Source organism: Rhinoraja longicauda, chromosome 16, assembly GCF_053455715.1.
Source record: "Rhinoraja longicauda isolate Sanriku21f chromosome 16, sRhiLon1.1, whole genome shotgun sequence".
Taxonomy (NCBI): Eukaryota; Metazoa; Chordata; class Chondrichthyes; order Rajiformes; family Arhynchobatidae; genus Rhinoraja; species Rhinoraja longicauda.
Genome location: NC_135968.1, coordinates 49392719 through 49414951, shown reverse-complemented (window position 1 = coordinate 49414951; position 22233 = coordinate 49392719). Strand labels below are relative to the sequence as shown.

The window sequence follows — 22233 nt, the reverse complement described above, 5'->3', positions numbered from 1 at the left end:
GGGCCTGGAGAGGGTTCCTGTGATGTGGAGACATCCTGCCTGGTTCCTGTACCAAAGAGGACCTGTCCCAGCTCCTCCAATGACTACAGACCTGCGGCATTGGCTTCACACATCTCCAGTCCCTGGAGAGCCTGGTGCTCACTCACCTGCGACCCCTGGTTAAACCCTACCTGCACCCCCTGCAGTTCACTCACCAAACACAGATGGGCCATCATCCACCTGCTCCATCGTTCCTCTGCTCACCTGGATAAGCCGGGAAGCAATGTGAGAGTCATGTTTTTATACTTCTTTGTGAGAGTCATGTTTTTTAACTTCTCCAGTGCTTTAAACACCGTCCGGTATGTAAAAACATACAAGGAATTTGATTTGTCATACAGTCATACCAAAAAAGCAACAAGACACACAACTACATAAAAATTACCGTAAGCATCCACCACAGTGCACTGTGATGGAAGGCAATAACGTGTCCCTTTCTTTCCTCCTTTTCTCCCGCGTTGGGGCAGTTGAACCATCCGTAGTTGGGGCTCTGAAGCTCCCGTGTCGGGGCGGTTGAAGCTCCGGTGTCGGGGCGGTTGAAGCTCCGGTGTCGGGGCGGTTGAAGCTCCCGTGTCGGGGCGGTTGAAGCTCCCGTGTCGGGGGGGTTGAAGCTCCCGTGTCGGGGCGGTTGAAGCTCCCATGTCGGGGGAGTTGAAGCTCCCACGTCAGTACGGTTGAAGCTCTCACGTTGGGCGGTTGAAGCTCCCGTGTCGGGGCGGTTGAAGCTCCCACGTCGGTACGGTTGAAGCTCCCGCGTTGGGGTGACTGAAGTTCCCGCAATCGGTCGAAGACAGAAGCTCCCAAGTCGGGGCGGTTGAAGTTCCCGCGATAGGGGCGGTCGAAGCTCTTGTGGTTGGAGCTCCAGAAGTCGATACCTAACCAAGGGTCCGCTAGCTCCACGATGTTGTCCTCAGGCCCCCATGTTTGGCACACCCAAAGTCGACCCGCAGCAAAGGGACTGCCAGCTCCACGATGTGAGGCCGCAGTGTGGACAGAGGTACGATACGGAAAAAGTCGCATGTCCATCGAGGAATTAGATATATTTTGAAGACCCTATCTACCTGCGACTCGCCTTCAAGGAACCATGCACCTGCACTCCTGGAACCCTCTCCTCCACAACACTCCCCAGAGCCCTACCATTCACTGTGTAGGTCCTGCCCATGTTAGACTTCCCAAAATGCAACCTCACATTTCTCTGTATTAAATTCCATCAACCTCAGCCCACCTGGCCAATCGATCAAGATCCTGCTGCAATCTTTCACAACCATCTTCACTATCTGTAAAACCACCCACTTTTGTATCATCTGCAAATTTTGCATCATCTCTCGAGTTACTCTTTTCCCCCTTATGTATTAATAATATCTCCTGGGATTATTATTAATGCAATCTGCCAGAGCTATCTCCTGGCCCCTTTTTGCCCTTCTGATTTCTTTTTTTAGTTGACTCTTTAGTTCCTGAAACTGGTCCAGCTGTCTGTACCTGTCGCATGTGTCCTTCTTATTCTTGACCATTGCCTTAATTTCCCTGGTCTGCCAAGCTTCCTTACGTTTGCCTGCCTTGCCCTTCACTTCATAGGGATGGGCATATCAGCTTTTTCCAGCACACTTTTAAGAATATCCCACTTAGCTGATCTTCCTTTCCCCTCAAATATGAGGACCTTACTTCTGACTGAGAGTCAGGAGAGAGGGAGATTACAGAGATATGGTTGGGTAATGTATGAAAATGAGACATCAAAGGGGATGCAATTCAAGGAAAATGAAGAATGTATAAGATGGGGGAAGGTGACAACGAAGCATACAAAGTATAAGAAATTAACTGCAAATGCTGGAAGAAACCGAAAGTATTTATTCACAAAATGCTGGAGTAACTCAGCAGGTCAGGCAGCATCTCAGGAGAGAAGGAATGGGTGACGTTTCAGGTCGAGACCCTTCTTCAGACTGATGTCAGGGGGGGCGGGACAAAGGAAGGATATAGGTGGAGACAGGAAGATAGAGGGAGATCTGGGAAGGGGAGGGGAAGAGAGGGGCAGAGGAACTATCTAAAGTTAGAGAAGTCAATGTTCATACCGCTGGGCTGCAAGCTGCCCAAGCGAAATATGAGGTTGTTCCTCCAATTTCCGGTGGGCCTCACTATGGCACTGGAGGAGGCCCATGACAGAAAGGTCGGACTGGGAGTGGGAGGGGGAGTTGAAGTGCTCAGCCACCAGGAGATCAGGTTGGTTAAGGCGGACTGAGCGAAGGTGTTGAGCGAAACGATCGCCGAGCCTGCGCTTGGTTTCGCCGATGTAAAGAAGTTGACATCTAGAGCAGCGGATGCAATAGATGAGGTTGGAAGAGGTGCAGGTGAACCTCTGTCTCACCTGGAAAGACTGTTTGGGTCCTTGGATGGAGTTGAGGGGGGAGGTAAAGGGACAGGTGTTGCATCTCGTGCGGTTGCAGGGGAAAGTAGCCGGGGATGGGGTGGTTTGGGTAGGAAGGGACGAGTGGACCAGGGAGTTACGGAGGGAACGGTCTCTGCGGAACGCAGAAAGGGGAGGGGATGGGAAGATGTGGCCAGTGGTGGGGTCCCGTTGTAGGTGACGAAAATGTTGGCGGATGATTTGTTGGATACGCTGGCTGTTGGGGTGGAAGATGAGAACGAGGGGGATTCTGTCCTTGTTGCGAGTGGGGGGAGGGGGAGCAAGAGCGGAGCTGCGGGATGTAGAACAGACCCGAGTGAGAGCCTCATCTATAATGGAAGAGGGGAAGCCCTGTTTCCTGAAGAATGAGGACATCTCTGATGCCCTAGTGTGAAACACCTCATCCTGGGCGCAGATGCGACGTAGACAGAGGAATTGGGAGTAGAGGATAGACTTTTTGCAGGAGACAGGGTGGGAAGAAGTGTAGTCCAGATAGCTATGCGAGTCAGTGTGTTTATAGTAGATGTCAGTCATTAGTCTGTCTCCTGTGATGGAGATGGTGAGGTCCAGAAACGGGAGGGAGATGTCGGTGATAGTCCAAGTATATTTAAGAGCAGGATGGAAATTGGAAGTGAAGTGTATGAGTTCTGCATGGGTACAAGAGGTAGCACCAATGCTGTCGTCAATGTAGCGGAGGTAGAGTTCAGGGATGGGGCCAGTGTACGCCCGGAACAGGGATTGTTCGACGTACCCGACAAAGAGGCAGGCGTAGCTAGGGCCCATGCGAGTGCCCATAGCTACGCCTCTGGTTTGGAGGACGTGGGAGGAGTCAAAGGAGAAGTTGTTGAGGGTACGAACCAGCTCTGCTAGGCGGAGGAGAGTGTTGGTCGATGGGGATTGGCTGGTTCTACGGTCGAGGAAGAAACGGAGGGCTTCGAGACCATCCTTGTGGGTGATGGAAGTGTAGAGTGACTGGACATCCATGGTGAAGATGAGGGAGTGGGGGCCTGGGAACCGGAAGTTATCGAGGAGATGGAGAGCATGCGAAGCATACAAAGATAACATTTAATCAGGAGGGCAGTTAGACTGCTCAGAGAACTAGGATGGGGGAGGACTGGAGAGAGAGATAAAGCAAGGATTACTTGGAGTTAGAGAAGTCTAACTTCAGTGGCAAATGTTGTGCCTCTATTCAGGAAGGGCTGCAGGGAAAATGTTGGGAACTATAGGCCGGTGAGCTTAATATCTGCAGTTGTTATGTTACTGGAGTGTATTGTGAGGGATGGGATATACAGGCATTTGGATGGGCAAGGGCTGATTAGGGACAGTCAGCATGGTTTTGTACGTGGGAGGTCCTGTCTCACAAATCTGATTGATTTTTTTGAAGTCGTGACCAAAAAGGTCGATGAGGGCAGCGTTGGGCAAGGTTCCACATGGTAGGCTGCTCTGGAAGGTGAGTTCACATGGGGTTCAAGGAGAGATAGCTGAATGGATAGCAAATTGGCTCCATGGAAGGAAGCAGAGGGTGATGGTGGACTGGAGGCCTGTGACCAGTGGTGTGCCTCAGGGTTCAGTGCTGGGCCCGTTACTGTTTGTCATCTACATCAATGATTTGGATGAGAACATACAGGGCAAGATTAGCAAATTTGCTCATGATACAAAAGTGGTTGGTTTTGCAGATAGTGAAGATCTGCAAGAATTGTGTCCAGGTGCAGCTCCTGAATGGACGTGTGGTGGAGTTGGAAAAGCAGCTGGATGACCTCAGGGCCATCCGGGAATGCGAGAGTTTCCTGGACAGGACCTACTGTGAGGCTGTCACGCCAAGGGTCCAGGTCGAGCGAAGGTGGGAGACCGTTTCAAAGGGGAGTAAACATGGACCACAGGAGACCCCGTGGCTGTGCCTATTGCAAACAGGTAAACCCTCTTGGGAGCTGTCGGGGCAGAAGACGGTTCCTGTCCGAACGGCGGACAGGTCGGTGGCTCCAATCCAGGCAAGGTGACTCGACCAGGGAGACCGACGTCGGACAGAGCCATAGTAGTGGGTGACTCCATTATCCGAGGTGCGGACAGTAGATTCTGTGGCGACAGGCGGGACTTGAGGATGGTCTGTTGCCTCCCTGGTGCCAGGGTTCAAGACATCACGGAGCGGCTTCAGAACATCCTAGCGAGGGAAGGCGATCAGCCGGACGTAGTTGTGCACGTGGGCATGAACGACGTCGGGAGGAAGAGGAAGCAGGTACTGCAACGTGAGTTTAGGGAGTTAGGAAGAAGACTGAGAAGTAGGACTCCGAGGGTGGTTATCTCTAGATTGCTTCCTTTGCCTCGTGCTAGTGAGGGCAGGAACGGGGAGATTGGGGATATGAATGTATGGCTGTGGGGCTGGTGCAGGGAGCAGGGATTTAGATTTATAGACCATTTGGGCTTAGCTCTGACAGTTGAGGCCTAGCTCTAGACAGTTGTGATGGCCCAGGACAGAAGGGTCATTATAGAAATGGGAGGGGGAGTTAGTGTTTAGCAACCTAGAGATGTAGGTAGGTTTAGGTGGACTGAGCGGAGGTGATCAGCAAAACGATCACCCTAACTGGTGAATGGAAAATGGGGTCTTTTTCCCAGTGGCAGACAGTGACTCATGGGGTGTCTCAGGGCACCAAATATGGACAGATTCAGGGGAAGGAACAAGATGTAAGTAAATATCTCAGATGACACAAGGTTTAGGGGCTGACGTCTGAATCTGTCCATAATTGAGGCCCAAACACGAGCCCTGTGGCAATGTCACTGTTGGAGTGGTGTGGCTGGTGGCAAGTGAGATATATTCAGGTGGTATTTCACACCAAACCAATTCTTCCTGCTAGATTTCAAACCAAAGACTACCAGCTCATCTGCAAAAACAAGGACCCCTTCCAGGCTCAGACCATCAATGCTCAGAACAGCAATGACATTGAATCTTTGATGAAACAATGATTATAATGCAATTTTGCCTTTAATTACTCAGTGTTGTCATTACATGTCTGAGTTTCAGTTTCTATTCCCAATCAGGAAATAAGTGAAAGTATAAAAGAGTTTCACATTCAGAACACTTTGAGATTGATTGATACTGCATCTGCCATGCATTGTGTACAGCTTTGGTCTATTGTGTACAGTTTTGGTCTCCAAATTTGAGGAAGGACATCCTTGTAATTGAGGCAATGCAGCGTAGGTTCACGAAATTGATCCCAGGGATGGCGGGACTGTCATATGAGGAAAGATTGAAAAGATTGAAAAGGCTTGTATTCTCTGGAGTTTAGAACGATAAGAGGGGATCTTATAGAAACATATAAAATTATAAAAGGACTGGACAAGCTAGATGCAGGAAAAATGTTCCCAATGTTGGGCGAGTCCAGAACCAGGGGCCACAGTCTTAGAATAAAGGGGAGGCCATTTAAAACTGAGGTGAGAAAAAACTTTTTCACCCAGAGAGTTGTGAATTTGTGGAATTCTCTGCCACAGAGGGCAGTAGAAGCCAAATCACTGGATGGATTTAAGAGTTAGATAGAGCTCTCGGGGCATGTGGAATCAAGGGATATGGGGAGAAGGCAGGCACGGGTTATTGATTGTGGACGATCAGCCATGATCACAATGAATGGCGGTGCTTGCTTGAAGGGCCGAATGGCATATTTCCTGCCTCAAGCATGTCCAATCCCTTAATAATTTTATAAGATTCTATAAGATGCCCTCTGATCCTTCTAAATTCCAGTGAATACAAGCCCAGTCTTTCCATTCTTTCCTCATATGACAGTCCCACCATCCCAGGGATTAACCTTGTGAACCTACACCTCAATCCCTCAATAGCAAGAATGTCCTTCCTCAAATTGGGAGACCAAAACTGCACACAATACTCCAGGTGTGGTCTCACCAGGGCCCTGTACAACTGCAGAAGGACCTCTTTGCTCCTATACTCAACTCCTCTAATTATGAGGGCCAACATGCCAATAGCTTTTTTCACTGCCTGTTAAACTTGGATGTTTACTTTCGGTCACTGATGCACAAGGACACCCAGGTCTCGTTGTACTTTCCCTTTTCCTAATCTTACACCACTCAGTAATAATCTGCCTTCCTGTTCTTGCCACCAAATTCAATAACCTCACATTTATCCACATTAAACTGCATCTGCCATGCATCTGCCCACTCACACAACATGTCCAAGTCACCCTGCATCTTCATAGCATCCTCCACACAGTTCACACTATCACCCAGCTTTGTGTCACCTGCAAATTTGCTAATGTTACTTTTAATTCCTTCATCTAAATCATTAATGTATGTTGTAAATAGTTGCGGTCCCAGCACCGAGCCTTGCGGTACCCCACTAATCACTGTCTGCCATTCTGAAAGGGACCCGTTAATTCCTATTCTTTGCTTCCTGTCTGCCAACCAATTCGGTATCCATGTCAATACCCTACCTCCAATACCATATGCTTTAATTTTGCCCACTAATTTCCTGTGTGGAACCTTACCAAAGGATTTCTGAAAGTCCAGATACACTACATCCACTGGCTCTCCCTTATCAATTTTACTTGTTACATCCTCAAAAAAATCCAGAAGATTAGTTAAGCAAGATTTCCCCTTCATAAATCCATGCTTTTACTGCTATCCAAATACATCTATTACATATTTAATAATTGACTCCAGCATGTCAGGCTAACTGGTCTATAATTCCCTGCTCCCCCGCGCCGGGCGATCTACCCCGGGTCGGGACTAGTCCAACCTCGTGCAGCTTGGAGCTCCTGACCGATCTCTACCCGAGACTGCGAGCCCCTCGATGGTGACATCCCAGGATTGGAGTGTTGATCCCAGGCAAGAGATTGCAGACTCAGATGGTAAGTCCATGGCCCCGCTGTGGGGCTCAAAGTCAGTCTCGAGCAAGGTCGCCAGCTCCACGATGTTAGGCCGCAGAGCAACCGGAGATACGATCCGGAAAACAATCGCATCTCCGGCAAGGTAAGAGATTGAAAAAAGGATTTCCCCCGATTCCCTCCCCCACCCCCACATAAAACAAACCAGAGAACATTAACACAAAACTCACCAAAAATAACAAAAAGAGTTTGAAAATGACAGACAGACTGCAGGCGAGGCTGCCATCGTCTGGCGCCCCCTGGTGTTGCTATATATTCTTTATATCTATTAAAATCTATTAAAAAATAGGTCTGACAATTTTATCCATATATCTCCTATTTCGAACACTAGTAATATGCACTAGAAAATTTATCTCAGGCAAATTCCATTGGATTTCTTCATGAATCCACACTATTATTTATTCAAAGAACTCTATCAGAACATAACTTTTTTCCCCCATAAAGCCATAGAAACATAGAAACATAGAAAATAGGTGCAGGAGGAGGCCATTCGGCCGTTCGAGCCAGCACCGCCATTCATTGTGATCATGGCTGATCATCCACAATCAGTAACCCGTGCCTGCCTTCTCCCCATATCCCTTGATTCTGCTAGTCCCTAGAGCTCTATCTAACTCTCTATAAAAATTCATCCAGTGAATTGGCCTCCACTGCCTTCTGTGGCAGAGAATTCCACAGATTCACAACTCTCAGGGTGAAAAAGTTTTTCCTCATCTCAGTTTCTCATCTTCAGTTATCTTCAGTGACTGCTAATTTTATCTTGCATCAAGTCCTCCAAGTTCCTCACCATTGCTGATATTGGGCTCAAGAGATTTCAAAAATATAATTAAACGTTTGTAAAACTTCCACTTACATTGATTATTGAAGATTGATCAGGCATAAAAGTCACAGCTTCTTTGTGATCTTATGCCATGAATATAAAACAGGAAACTCGAATGAACGGAATCCCAGTGGAAAGCTGATACATAGCCGATAGATAAGGGCAGGCCGGTGTGGATATCAGTAGTCATAGGGAATTCTAGCATGGATCAGTCAGCAGGGAGGCAAAAATGAGAGCCATAGAATCGCAGATGCATTTACTGGTGGTTGAATCAATTGATGCAATTTTGTGAAATGATTTACCTGTCTTAAAGTGTACAATCACGGATCACAGAGCATGGTGTCCTCTGATTCACTTTTATCAAGTGAGACAATAAACATGGCAGGGAGACAGGACAGCTATGATGGCAATGGAACGCAAAATGTGACTTGAGATTGTTAAGATTCAATTAAAAATCTGAATTTAGTTTAGAGATACAGCACGGAAACAGGCCCTTTCGGCCCACCGGGTCCGCGCCGACCAGCGATCCCCTCACACTAACACTATCCTACACACACTAGGGACCATTTTTTACATTTACCAAGCCAATTAACCTACAAACCTGTACGTCTTTGGAGTGTGAGGGGAAAACTGAAGATCTCGGAGAAAACCCACGCAGTTCACGGGGAGAACGTACAAACTCCGTACAGACAGCACCCGCAGTCGGGATGGAACCCGGGTCTCCGGCGCTGCATTCGCTGTAAGGCAGCAACTCTACCGCTGTGCCACCGTGCTGCCCAATCACGAACATCATGAGAACACATCCAGATCTGCATCGAGATATCCTGGATAAACTGAGGTCAGTGGAAACATCAATAGGAATCGCTCCAGTGATTGGAGCCATACCTTACACAAAGGAAGATAGACACAAAATGCTGGAGTAACTCAGCGGGACAGGCGGCATCTCTGGAGAGAAGCAATAGGTGACATTCTTCAGACTGAGAGTCAGAGGTGAAGGGGACTAGAGATATGGAAGGGTAAGATGTGAAAATGGCAGAACAGAGCCGATGTTGATCCAGGAAATGTGGAGTCTGGGTTAAAACATGGTCGCAGAGCTGGGGAGTGGGAGGAAACACAGAGGGGGAGCAGTGAGAGAGGGTGTTGTAGGACTCCCGCTGGTCAGAGGGGGAGAGCTTCTTCAAAGTAGGCATACCTCGAGGAGGTTTTGAGTGGAACAGACAAAATGTTTAGGATGGAACTGCAGATGCTGGTTTACACTGAAGAAAGACACAAAATGCTGGAGTAACTCAGCGGGACAGGCAGCATCTCTGGAGAGAAGGAATGGGTGACGTTTTTGGTTGGGACCCTTTGTCAGACTGGGAGCCACGGGAGAGGGAGCCTAGAGATTTGGAACATTGTTGTGGTTTTGAGAAGTCAATCCTTGCAGTCCTGGATCATCACTGCAGGAGGTTGTCAGGACAGTATCCTAGGCCCAGTCACCTTCAGCTATTGGCCTCCTGCTTTGCCAGAATGAGGCCACATGCAAACTGGTGGAACAGCACCTCACAATCAACTTGGGTACCTTACAACCCAATGGTATCGAAACATCAAAACATCGCAAATAGGTGCAGGAGGAGGCCATTTGGCCCCTCGAGCCAGCACCGCCATTCATTGATATCACAGCTGATCATCCACAATCAGTAACCCACGCCTGAATTCTCCCCGTATCCCTCGATTCCGTTAGCCCTGAGAGCCAAATCTAACTCTTGAAAACATCCAGTGAATTGGCCCCCACTGCCTTCTGTGGCAGAGAATTCCACAGATTCACAGCTCTCCGGGGGGAAAAGTCGCTCCTCATCCCAGTCCTAAATGGCCGTCCCCTTATTCTTAAACCGCGTGTCCCCTGGTTCTGGACTCCCCCAACACGGGGTACGTGTTGCCTGCATCCAGCCCATCCGATCCCCAAGGAATTTTGTACACCTCTATAAGATCCCCTCTCGTCCTTCTAAATTCCAGTGAATACAAGCTCAGTCGACCCTTTGTTTCATCGCGTGTCAGTCCCGCCATCCCGGGAATTAACCCGGTGAACATTGAATTCTTCAATTCTAGGTAATTAATCAACAACCCCCCTCTTTCATCTCCCCACCTCTTCCCTGTACCCCACCTGGATGTGCACCCATGTCTCCCACTATCCTGCCCCCATTTCCCCTCCCCCTCACTCCCCCCCCCACCCCACCCCCCCCCCCCCCCCCCCCCCACACCCTTCCATCTCTATCCCCACCTCTGGCTTCACGTTTCAAGCCTCTGCTCCCCTTTTCTCACAGGCTTTTGTCTCCTTTCCATCTCTGGTCGTAGTCCACCCATCTGCCAACCAGACTGGGCTCACCTGTGAGGCTCTACCACTGTGCCATCCCTCAAGATGTTGTGTACCACAGGGATCTGTGCTGGGATCTCTGCTGTTTGTGATATACTGCGTATATAAATGACTTGGTTGTAAATGCAGATGTGTTGGTTAGTATGTTTGCAGAGAACATTGCTGATTGCTGGGGTAGCAGACTGTGAGACAGACTGTCAGAGTATACAGCAGGGTATAGATCAGCAACACATACAAGTGTAGAAATAGCAGATGGAGTTTAATCTGAGCAAGTGTGGCTGTTGCAATTTGGGAGGTCATATGTAAGGAGAAAATCTACATTTAACTGCCTGACCCTTAGGAGCATTGATGTACAGAGGGGATATCAGTGTATCCTCTTGGGGTCCAAGTGCATAACTCCTTGAAAGTGGCAACACGAGTTGATAAATTGATGAAGAAGGCATAAAGTATTCTTGCTTAATACCAAATATGGGGCATTGAGTGTAAGGTACAGGACATCATGATGCATCTTTACACACTGCATTTGGAGCAGTGTGTGCAGGTCTGGTAGCCCCAGTACAGGAAGGACGTGGAAGCTTTGGGAAGAGTGCAGAGCAGGTTTGCTAAGACGATGCATGGATTAGTGGGGACTAGCTACAAGGTACGGTTGTACAGACTTGTACTGTTTTCTCTGGAATGCTGGAGGTTGCAGCAAAACCTGATAGAAGTATATAAAGTTATGTGAATCACAGATAGGATCCGCTGTTACAACCTTTATCCCAGCATGGAAATATCAAATAATAGAGGACATCGCTTTACGTTGAGAGGGACAACGTTGACAGGAGATGTGTGGGGCATGTATTTTACACAGATGGTCAGTCCCTGGAACATGCTTCTGGAGGTGGTGCTGAGGCAGATGCGATAGTGGCATTTAAGACACATTTGGACAGGCATATGGATATGCTGGGAATAGAGTGATATGGATAACGTGCAGTCGGATACCAGTTGGTATTGGCATTATGTGTAAGAAGGAACTGCAGGTGCTGGTTTAAACTGAAGATAGACACAAAAATCTGGAGTAACAGCAATCAGACAGCATCTCTGGAGAAAAGGAATAGGTGGCGTTTGGGTCAAGACCTTTCTTCGGACTGAGAGTCAGGGGAAAGGGAAATGAGAGATATAGACGGTGATATAGAGAGATATAAAACAAATAAATTAAAGATATGCAAAAAAGTAACAATGATAAAGGAGGCCATTGTTAGCTGTGGACTAGGTGAAATGATTTACAGACAATGAGACTCAACTCAACAAGATGACTTTGAAACTAGTACAACCACCTGGGTGGAGGAGGGATAAAAAGAGAGGGGATGAAGGGTAAGTTGAAGTGAAAGAAATCAATATACAAACCGTTGGGTTGTAAACTGTCCAAGCAAAATATGAGATGCTGTTCCTCCAATTTGCGTTTGGCCTCACTCTGACAGTGGACGAGGCCTGGGACAGACAGGTCTGTGGGAATGGGACGGGGAATTAAAGTGTTAGGCAACTGGGTGATCAGGTAGGTCCAAGTGGCTAGAGCGAAGGTGATCACCCAGTCTACATTTGTAGTGTATAAGAGCCGGTGTATAAGAGTCCACACCTTGAACAAAGGATACAGTCGATGAGGTTGGAGGAGGTGCAAGTGAACCTCTGCCTAACCTGAAGGGACTGTCGGGGTCCCTGGACAGAGTCGAGGGAGGAGGTGTAGGGACAGGTGTTGCATCTCCTATCTGGGGAGGGGAATGGTTCGGGTGGGAAGGGATGAGTTCACCAGGGAGTTGCAGGGTCAATGCACTATCCTGGAATCTCGATTGCTGCCACAGAATCTCCTCTCTGTCCCCCTAACTAATATGTTTCCTATCACAAAGGCTCTGCCTGACATTACCCTTCCTTGCTGTGTCTCAGAGCCTGACTTGGTGCCACAGACCACACTGCTACTGCTAAGCACCCCTGACCGGTCATCTCCCCCAACAGTATGCAGAAGTGTGTACCTGTTTCAACGGGGTATGCCCAGTGGGTCTCCAGCACACTTTGTCCACCCATCTAATCTTTTGCTTTATCTTCAGCATGACCACCTTGCTATGGCTTCATCGATGAAGCTCGCGTTCTTCTGGATGGTCCTGAGGTCAACCAGCCACAGCTCCAGGTGCCTAATACTCTCTGTAAGGTGTTGCATCTGGCCACACCACCCACATGTGGTCATCAGGGATACCAGAAATTTCCCTGGCCCCTATTCTGCAGGAGCAGCATGTCATTTTTCCACCTTCCATCTCTACTGCTCTAAAACCAAGAGTAAAAACCACAACAATTACTCACAAGGAACAGCAGACCATTTACCTTTACCTCCTGTTACCCTCTGCTCAGCCTTTACTGAGCCTCCTTGAGCTAAATCCACAGCACTTGAAACACAGCCTCACACTGACCCTCAACACACCACTTCACCTCCACACAACCCCTCTCAGAGCATACGGCTCACTAAATGACACTCTTCTATACTTTGTCTTTTGGGTATTTACTGCCCAATTAGCCAATTTATTGGCATTCAATTAGCCAATTGAACTACTACCTTTTGAAATCTCCCACTGCTGCTCCGACACTGAAATACACTTGTTAGATGTTGAAAGAGATTCACCATGTTACAGGCTACCCAAACAAACCTACAGTTGTATTGTAGAAAGTATCCTAACTGGTTGCACCATGGCCTGGTATAACAAATCCCATGCACCTGAATGGAGGCTGCTGCAAAGTGGTGGTTCAGCCCAGTCCAACGTGAGCACAGTCATCCTGACCATCAAAAGCATCTACGTCAGGTGTCACCGCAAGAAAGCAGCATCTGTCCTCAAGGGTCTCCACATCGGGGCTATGCCAGTGTGGCTGTGTCCAGGTTCAGGAACAGCTCCTTCCCTACAGCCATCAGGCTATTAAATGATACACTATTGTCACATGTACTTGGGCACAGTGAAATTCTTTATTTTGTATACAATATACAAAGCACACAAAAACTCACCACGTTTCTGTCCAAAGTTACTAAGTATAACGTATTATAGTCATGTTATAGTCATTTTAGTACAAAGTATTACAGGAATGCCATTTGTCAATATCCACTGTTGCGAATGGCCACATGAAAGGGTTAATGTTTCCATTAATCACTTCCAATTTCTGGTTCCATTATCAATCCATTGGAATTTTCAAAATGGATTCTATTTTTGCAGCAACATTGTCCTTGATTATTAATTATTATGCCTGATAATGTAAACTTGAATCTTTCCTTTGTCAATAATATCATCTCTTGACATCCCATTAATGATCCTGGTCCCCTCCCCTCCCCTCCCCAACAGACCCCCTCCCCAGCCTTTCCTCCATCACTCCCAGCAGCACGATGCACACTTTAGGGATCTGTTGTTTGTGTTCCTTTGATTTGGTTGAGGCAGAGCCAATCTCTGCTTTGAAGCTTTAATTAATACACATGTCAATGTAGGACATCTTATAATGATCCTGAAAATGAAATCATTCCAAAGTTATAATTGTGCATTGAGAAACAAGAAAAAATAAAGAGTAAAATGATGAAGGTGAAAGACTCAGATGTGGCAACTTGCCAGAAGCCTCAATGATATGTCTCCATCTGGTTCCACATGCTGCCATTTCCCAATTCCCATCTTTCCAGGGCCCTAGTGAGACCGCACCTGGAGTACTGTGTGCAGTTTTGGTCTCCAAATTTGAGGAAGGATATTCTTGCTATTGAGGGCGTGTAGCGTAGGTTTACTCGATTAATTCCCAGAATGGCGGGACTGGCATATGTTGAAAGACTGGAGTGACTAGGCTTGTATACACTGGAATTTAGAAGGATGAGAGGAGATCTTATCGAAAAGTATGATTATTAAGGGGTTGGACACGTTAGATGCAGGAAACAGTTCCCAATGTTGGGGGAGTCCAGAACAAGGGGCCACAGTTTAAGAATATGGGGTAGGCCATTTAGAACTGAAATGAGGAAAAACTTTTTCAGTCAGAGAGTTGTGAATCTGTGGAATTTTCTGCCTCAGAAGACAGTGTAGGCCAATTCTCTGAATGCATTCAAGAGAGAGCTAGATAGAGCTCTTAAGGATAGCGGAGTCAGGGGGTATGGGGAGAAGGCAGGAACGGGGTACTGATTGAGAATGATCAGCCATGATCACATTGAATGATGGTGCTGGCTCGAAGGGCCGAATGGCATCCTCCTGCACCTATTGTCTATTGAAACACAAATTCCACACTTACACAACCAAATTCCATTTGATTGATGTGCTTGAGGTGTCATTATTTTTAAAAGTAGAATAATTTTTTTAAATCTTTAAATGAAGCCCAAGATCATTTTTGAAAACTTCACACTCATAAGTAAAGCCTTCATTCAAAGAAGAAGCTATCAGAATATAATTAGTGAAATACACACATCACCAAAGCTATCTGCAGATCAGATGAAATTGGTGCATATTATAAGCATCCTTGTGGTTCTCAAAGGTGTAATTCTGAAAGTGCACGCAGATATTCTTCATTCTCATGATCAATCTCCAAGGCCTTTTCAAAGTATTCAATAGCTTTGGACTTGTTCCCATCCAGCTGATATGTTAACCCTCTGACACCAAGAGCTTTGCTGTCATGTGGAGCATAGTAAAGTTTATTATCTGCCCACTTCTCCAATTCTTTCTTACACAGTCTCCATTCTCTTGAATCATATTCAATCTTCACTCCTTTCAGAAATAGGCTGATGGCACTTGATTCCGATCGTTTCTGGTACAGTTCAAATGACCCAGCCTTTAAACATATCTTCTGTATGTTTTCTGGACGGATGTCCTCCAATTTCACCAGATCATTGTAGATCTCCTCTGCCTCAGAATACTCTTCATTTCTTATGCGAATATCTGCATAATCCAGCTTTGGGAGAATAGAACTCCTCGGACGGCACTCAGAGGCTTTCCAAAAATGATATTTACATTGACCGATCAACTCAGCTCGCTGCCCAGGATTTCTATTACCAAGATTGATCAGTTTAATTTTATAACACCTTCCAATTTGGTGGTGTGAGAAGCATGAGCGTGGAGTTAATTCTAACGCTTGCTTCAATAGATTGATTGCTTTCTCCACTGCTCCTTCTACTCTGTAAAATTTTGCCGCGTAGCGAAGCACATATGGATGCTCACTGGCCTTCTGCAATGCTTGTTCAACTAATGTGTTTGCTTCTTCCTTTTTACCGAGTCCTTTCAATTTTAAGGCCAGCAGCACCATGGCCATTGCATCATCTGGATCCAGCTCCAGTACACGTCGCAGATACTTCACTGACTTACTCCATTCATGACTTTCTGGCGTTCCAGAAAATGTTTCCAGACGAAACAGAACAGTTGCTTTGCCCATGATCCACTCTGTGTTATTGGGATCTTCCCCCAGAGCTTTCTCAAAACATTCCATAGCCTCCTCATAGTATGAAGCATCAGAACTCAACAATGACCATCCCTTCTCCCCATACACTTCAGGTATCATTGCTGTATAGCGAGGGCCATCAGTGAGTGGTTTACAGATCATCTCCAGCTTGTCGACGTAGGACTGGGCCTCGGTCAGTTGTCCCATGTGGTAATGCACCCAGGCAGAGTTTCCACAGGTGATGATGCTGTTTCTTTCAAATGCATCTTTGTGGTTCTCCCTCAGAATCCTGTCAGCTTCCTTTAAGTTTTGAAGAGCTTCCTCACAGTTGCCTTGCAGGCAGTTTACGAAAGCGAGTTGGTTGTAGGATGTGGCTTGATATTTATCTGCAAAGATTATGGCATCGTTTAATCGGTACACCATATCGTCCAAGTCAAGGGTCTCCTTCTGTGGGCCCCACGTGAAGTGACACTCAAGCTGATCGAGCTTCTCTTTCAACAAATCTCTCATTCTGCTGCTGCAAGAGAATAAAATTCATCAAATTCCATGTCAGGCAAGTCTGTCTCCCAATCTCACAAATAGTCAGCAGACCAGACAAGCTGCATTTGGTTATTTTGTAATTGACCTGAAGCAGTCTCCAGGCAAGACTCTGGGATGGTGTGTTGCCTCCCTGATGCTAGAGTCAATGATGATTGGGAGAGAACTGGATATTCTGAGAGGGAAGTCTCCAGCGATCCTTGTCCATATTGGTGCCAATGACATATTTAGGAAGGGAGATCAGGTCCTGCAATGTTGGGAGTTGGGTAGTAGGTTAAATGTAGGACCTCCAGGTTGTCGAGGACCCCCTCTCGCCTCATCGCCATGCCGCCCAGTGTTGGACATTTCCATCCTGTCTACACCATCTATGTTGTCATCTCAGAATTGCTACCAATGCCGCGTGCTAATGAGGCAAGAAATGGTAAGATAGTACACTTCAATACATGGCTAAGGAGCTTGAGCAGGAGGAAGTGCATCAGGTATATTCATCATTGGGCTCTCTTCTACTGTGGCTGGGACTGTAGAAGGAGGATTAGTTTCTCCTGAACTGGTAGGATACCAATATCTCATAGTTTTCTAGTGCTACTCGATGGAAATTAAACTAGAGTGTCAGTGATGTGGGCAATGGAGCAGGTCAGCAAGTGGAGGGACTAATGGGAAGGTGGAGGTTATGAAAAGTAAGTTGCAAAGAATGGACAATCAGGGACAGGTTAATGAACATGGTGAGGCTGAGGGGCTGAACTGTGTTTATTTCAATGCAAGTAGTATTTTGGAAACTGTGGTTGAGCGTCGGGCCTGAATCAGATTGGAGCCTGTATAGAACGATGATGTTGTGACCATTACCACATTATGGTCACTTGGTTGTGAAAGGGACAGGACTGGCAGTTTAATGCTTCAAGGTTTAGATGTTCCAGATGTGATAGAGAGAGAGAGAGGGAGGTAAAGGAGGTGGAGGAGTTGCACTATTAATAAGGTAGAATGTCACAGCTGTACACAGGGAGGACCCAGTGGACAATCCATCCACTGGGGAAATGTGGTTGAGGTGAAAAATAAGGAAGGTGCAGTCATTCTGATGTGATTGTACTATAGGCATCCCAACCACCAGGGGGGGTAAACGAACAGATGTGTAGGCATGTTATAGAAAGATTTAAAAGCAACGTTGTTGTCGTGGCGGGTGGCGCTAACTTCCCCAACATTGACTGCTTCTAACAGTGCAAGAGGAACTGCAACAGTAACTGCAACAGTCCTGCAACAGTGCAAGAGGAACTGCAAACAGTACATGCAACAGTCCTGCAACAGTGCAAGAGGAACTGCAACAGTGCATGCAACAGTGCAAGAGGAACTGCAACAGTACATGCAACAGTTCTGCAACAGTGCAAGAGGAACTTCAACAGTGCATGCAACAGTCCTGCAACAGGGCAAGAGGAACTGGAACAGTTCATGCAACAGACCTGCAACAGTGCAAGAGGAACTGCAACAGTGCATGCAACAGACCTGCAACAGTGCAAGAGGAACTACAACAGTCCATCCCTCCTGTATTGGGGCAACCAGAGTTGCATGCAATACTTCAAATGTGTTGGAGGTGGCCGGATGTGGGTGGATTACAGTGAATGTCGGTAGTGTATCGCAGCCCAGTGGGCGACCGCTTCCCCCATGAGTGGCCGGATCGCTGGCAGCTCACCCCCACCTCACACATGGCTGTGCTCCAATAATATTCTTCTTTTGATTTTTTTCAACCTTTTAAAACTGCAAAAACCATTATTAACTCACGGGCCGTACAAAAACAGGTAGCGGGCCGGAATAGGCAGGGGTTGCCGATCCCTGCTCTAAACCTTTCCCATCTATCCTAGACATTAAACACAAGAGGGTGATTAAGGAGACGGTAAGACTGCTGATGGATAAAGGAGGAATATTATGCTTGGCATCAGAGGATGATGGAGTCTGAGGAGGGATCTTGGTGTTAAACGCCCAGAAAGTGGCAACGCAGGTGGATAGCGTGGTCAAGGTGTCTTCATCGGTCATGGCATTGAATATAAAGGGCAGGAAGTCATGTTACAACTTTGTAAACCTTTGGTTAGGCTGCATTAGAAGCATTATTGCTATTCTGTTCATCTCATTACAGGAAGGATGTTGAGGTTTTGGAGAGTGTGCAGAAGGGGTTTACATGCATGTTGCCATGATTGGAGGGGATTAGCTGCAGAGTTTGGACAAAATTGGATATTTCTCTGGAATGCAGGAGGCTGAGGGCTGACTCCATACAAGTTTATTACTAGACCAAGTGGACCAGTTGGGCCCATTCCGCGTAGAGGGGGGACAGGGAAGGGGAGGGGAGAGGGTGTCACTGAGTGAGGCCTGGACCCAAAGCCTCTCCAGTATTGTAGTGCCCTCAACCCCCCCACTCAATCCCCCTTATCCCCCCCCTCCTCCCCCCACTGACCCACTCCATCCCCCCTACCCACCCCCACTTGCCCCTCCCCCAAGCCATGTCTCCACCCCCATTTCCCCCTCCCCACCCCCTCTCCCTCCCCTCAACCCCACACGCCCCCACCTCCCTCCCCTCCCCCTACTCTCCCTGCCCGCATCGCTCTCCCCCCCACCCCCAATCTTCCCTCCCCCCACCCCCACTCTTCCCTTCTCCCCAACCCCACCCTGCCCTCCTCCCCACCCCCACTGTTCTCTTCTCCCCACCCTCACCCTGCCCTTCCCCCCAACCCCACTCTTCCCTTCTACCCCACTCTTCTCTTCTCCCCACCCCCACCTGCCCTCCTCCCCAACCCCACCCTGCCCTCCTCCCCAACCCCTCTCCCCCCACTCCCACTCTCTCCGCTCCCCACCTCCTCACCTCCTCCCCCCCACTCTCTCCTCCCCACCCCCTTTCCCCACCCAACCCCACTCTCTCCTCCCCGCCCCCTCCCCAATTCTCCCCTCTTCCTCACCCCCTCTCCCCTGCCCCGCACTGTTCCTCTTCCCCCCCACTCTCTTACCCCGACCGCCAACCCCCACCCTCCCCTGCCCCACACCCACTGTCCCCCTTTCCCCCACACCTCCTCCCCCCACTCCACCCAACCCTCTTCCCCCCACCCTGACTCTCCCCCACCCCCTCCTCCCCCCCACTCTCTCCTTCCCCCCACCCCCACTCTCCTCTCCTACCCCCCTCCCCTCCCCCCCCCCCCCCCCCTTGCGGGCCCGGCAACGTCGCTTAAAGCTCCTCCGTGCGAGGGTGGAGAGGAAAGAGGAGAGGTTGGCACTGAGCGCGGGCACTGCCGTCAGTCGGGCGGGTGCGGCCCCTCTTGGAGCGGGAGAGACGACTAGACCTCCCGGCGGTCAGCGCGGCCCGATCTGTGGAATGTCAGGCGCGAGGCATGCCGGGACGGGCGGCGGTGTATGGGGGTGGGGCATTAGTTAAAGGTCCAGAGGGGGAGGGGAGCGCATTACTTAAAGGTCCGGGGGGCGGGGGCATTAGTTAAAGGTCCAGAGGGGGGGGGGCATTATTTAAAGGTCCAGAGGGGGAGAGCGCATTAGTTAACGGTCCGGGGGGGGGGGGGGGGGGGGGGGGAGAGCGCATTAGTTGACGGTCCGGGGTGGGGGGGGAGAGCGCATTAGTTAAAGCTCGGGCGGGGTGGGGGGGGGGGGAGAGCGCATTAGTTTAAGGTCCGGGGGGGGAGTGGAAGAGCGCATTAGTTAAAGGTCCAGCGGGGGGGGGGGGGGGAGAGCGCATTAGTTAAAGGTCGGGGGGGGGGGGAGAGCGCATTAGTTAAAGGTCGGGGGGGGGGGGGGAGAGCGCATTAGTTAAAGTTCCGGAGGGGGGGGGGCTTGCGCGTCCCCCACTTGCCCCTCCCCTACTCCCCCTGGCCATGCCTCCACCTCCTCCCCACCCCTATTTCCCCCCTCCTCACCCCCACCCCCCCTTACCCCTCCACCCCCACTCTCTCCTTCCCCCCACCCCCTCCCCCCCTTCTCCCCTTTTCCCCACCCCCACTCTCCCCTGCCCCGCATTGTCCCCCTTCCCTTGGGGGGGGGGGGGGGGGAGAGCGCATTAGTTAAAGGTCCGGGGGCGGGGGGGGGGGGGGGGAGAGGAAGAGCGCATTAGTTAAAGGTCCAGCGGGGGTGGGGGGGGGAGAGCGCATTATTTAATGGTCCGCGGGGGGGGACGGGACGAAATTAGTTAAAGGTCCAGCGGGGCAGGGGGGTGAGCGCATTAGTTAAAGTTCCGGGGGGGGGGGGCTTGCGCGTCCCCCACTTGCCCCTCCCCTACTCCCCCTGGCCATGCCTCCACCCCCACCCCTATTTCCCCCCCTCCTCACCCCCACTCACTCCCACCTCCCTCCCTTCCCTGTACCTCCACTCTCGCTGCCCGCACCCCACTCTCCCCCCCACCCCCAATCTTCCCTCCTCCCCACACCCACTCTCCCCCATCCCCACTCTTCCCTTCTCCCCACCCCCCTACCCTGCCCTCCTCCCCATCCCCACTATCCTCCCCCACCCCACTCTCTACTCCCCCCACCCTCTCTTCCCCACCCTCTTTTCCCCCCACCCCCCCCCAACTGTCTCCTCCCCACCCCCCGTTTCCCCTCCACCCCCACTCTCTCCTTTCCCCCCTCCCCCCTTCTCCCCTTTTCCCCAACCCCACTCTCCCCTGCCCCGCACTGTCCCCCTTCCCCCCCACCCACACTCTCTGACCCCCCAACCCCCTCACCCCCACCCTCTCCTGCCCCCTACACCCACTGTCCCTCTTCCCCCACCTCTCCTCCCCCCACTCCCACTCCCCCCAACTCCCTTCCCCCCACCCCCACTCTCTCCTCCCCCACAGTCTGAAGAAGGGTCTCGGCCCGAAACGTCACCCATTCCCTCTCTCCTGGATGCTGCCTGACCTGCTGAGTTACTCCAGCATTTTGTGATACCTTCGATATTTACCAGCATAGTCAATATAGCCAATTTACTTGTCACATACACATAAATGTGCAGTGAAATGAAAAATTATCCGCAGTTCAACAATAAGACCAATAAGAATAATCAATAAAAATGCAATAGCACATACAATCATAACCAGCACCAAACAAAAGAAACATCCATCACAGTGAGTCTCCTCCAGTCACCACCTCACTGTGATGGAAGGCAATCTGCCGTCTTCTCCCGCATCTTGCTGTTGGAGTTGCCACGTCGGGGCGGTTGTGGCGGTCGTGGCTCCCAACATTGAAGCCCCCGCCGGGCGGAGAATATCCCGCGGCCTATTCCAGGCCGCGCTGGACGGTGAAAGATCCGCACATCTGTAGTTATTTTCCTAAACTACCGTGCCGGTCGACGTTACCATTCTGAGCTGTTCAAATTTATTTCAAATTGATCAACTAATTTTCAGTAGACCATATCCTCAATAATAATAGACAATAGACAATAGACAATAGGTGCAGGAGTAGGCCATTCAGCCCTTCGAGCCAGCACCGCCATTCAATGCGATCATGGCTGATCACTCTCAATCAGTACCCCGTTCCTGCCTTCTCCCCATACCCCCTCACTCCGCTATCCTTAAGAGCTCTATCCAGCTCTCTCTTGAAAGCATCCAACGAACTGGCCTCCACTGCCTTCTGAGGCAGAGAATTCCACACCTTCACCACCCTCTGACTGAAAAAGTTCTTCCTCATCTCCGTTCTAAATGGCCTGCCCCTTATTCTTAAACTGTGGCCCCTTGTTCTGGACTCCCCCAACATTGGGAACATGTTATCTGCCTCTAATGTGTCCAATCCCCTAATTATCTTATATGTTTCAATAAGATCCCCCCTAATCCTTCTAAATTCCAGTGTAT

The 22233-nt window shown here is 49.4% G+C and overlaps 1 pseudogene; it reads right to left on the bottom strand.

The window, feature by feature from the left end:
• Positions 1-14941: 14941 nt before the first annotated feature.
• On the bottom strand, positions 14942-16421 carry LOC144600851 (antiviral innate immune response effector IFIT1 pseudogene; annotated as a pseudogene).
• Positions 16422-22233: the final 5812 nt, after the last annotated feature.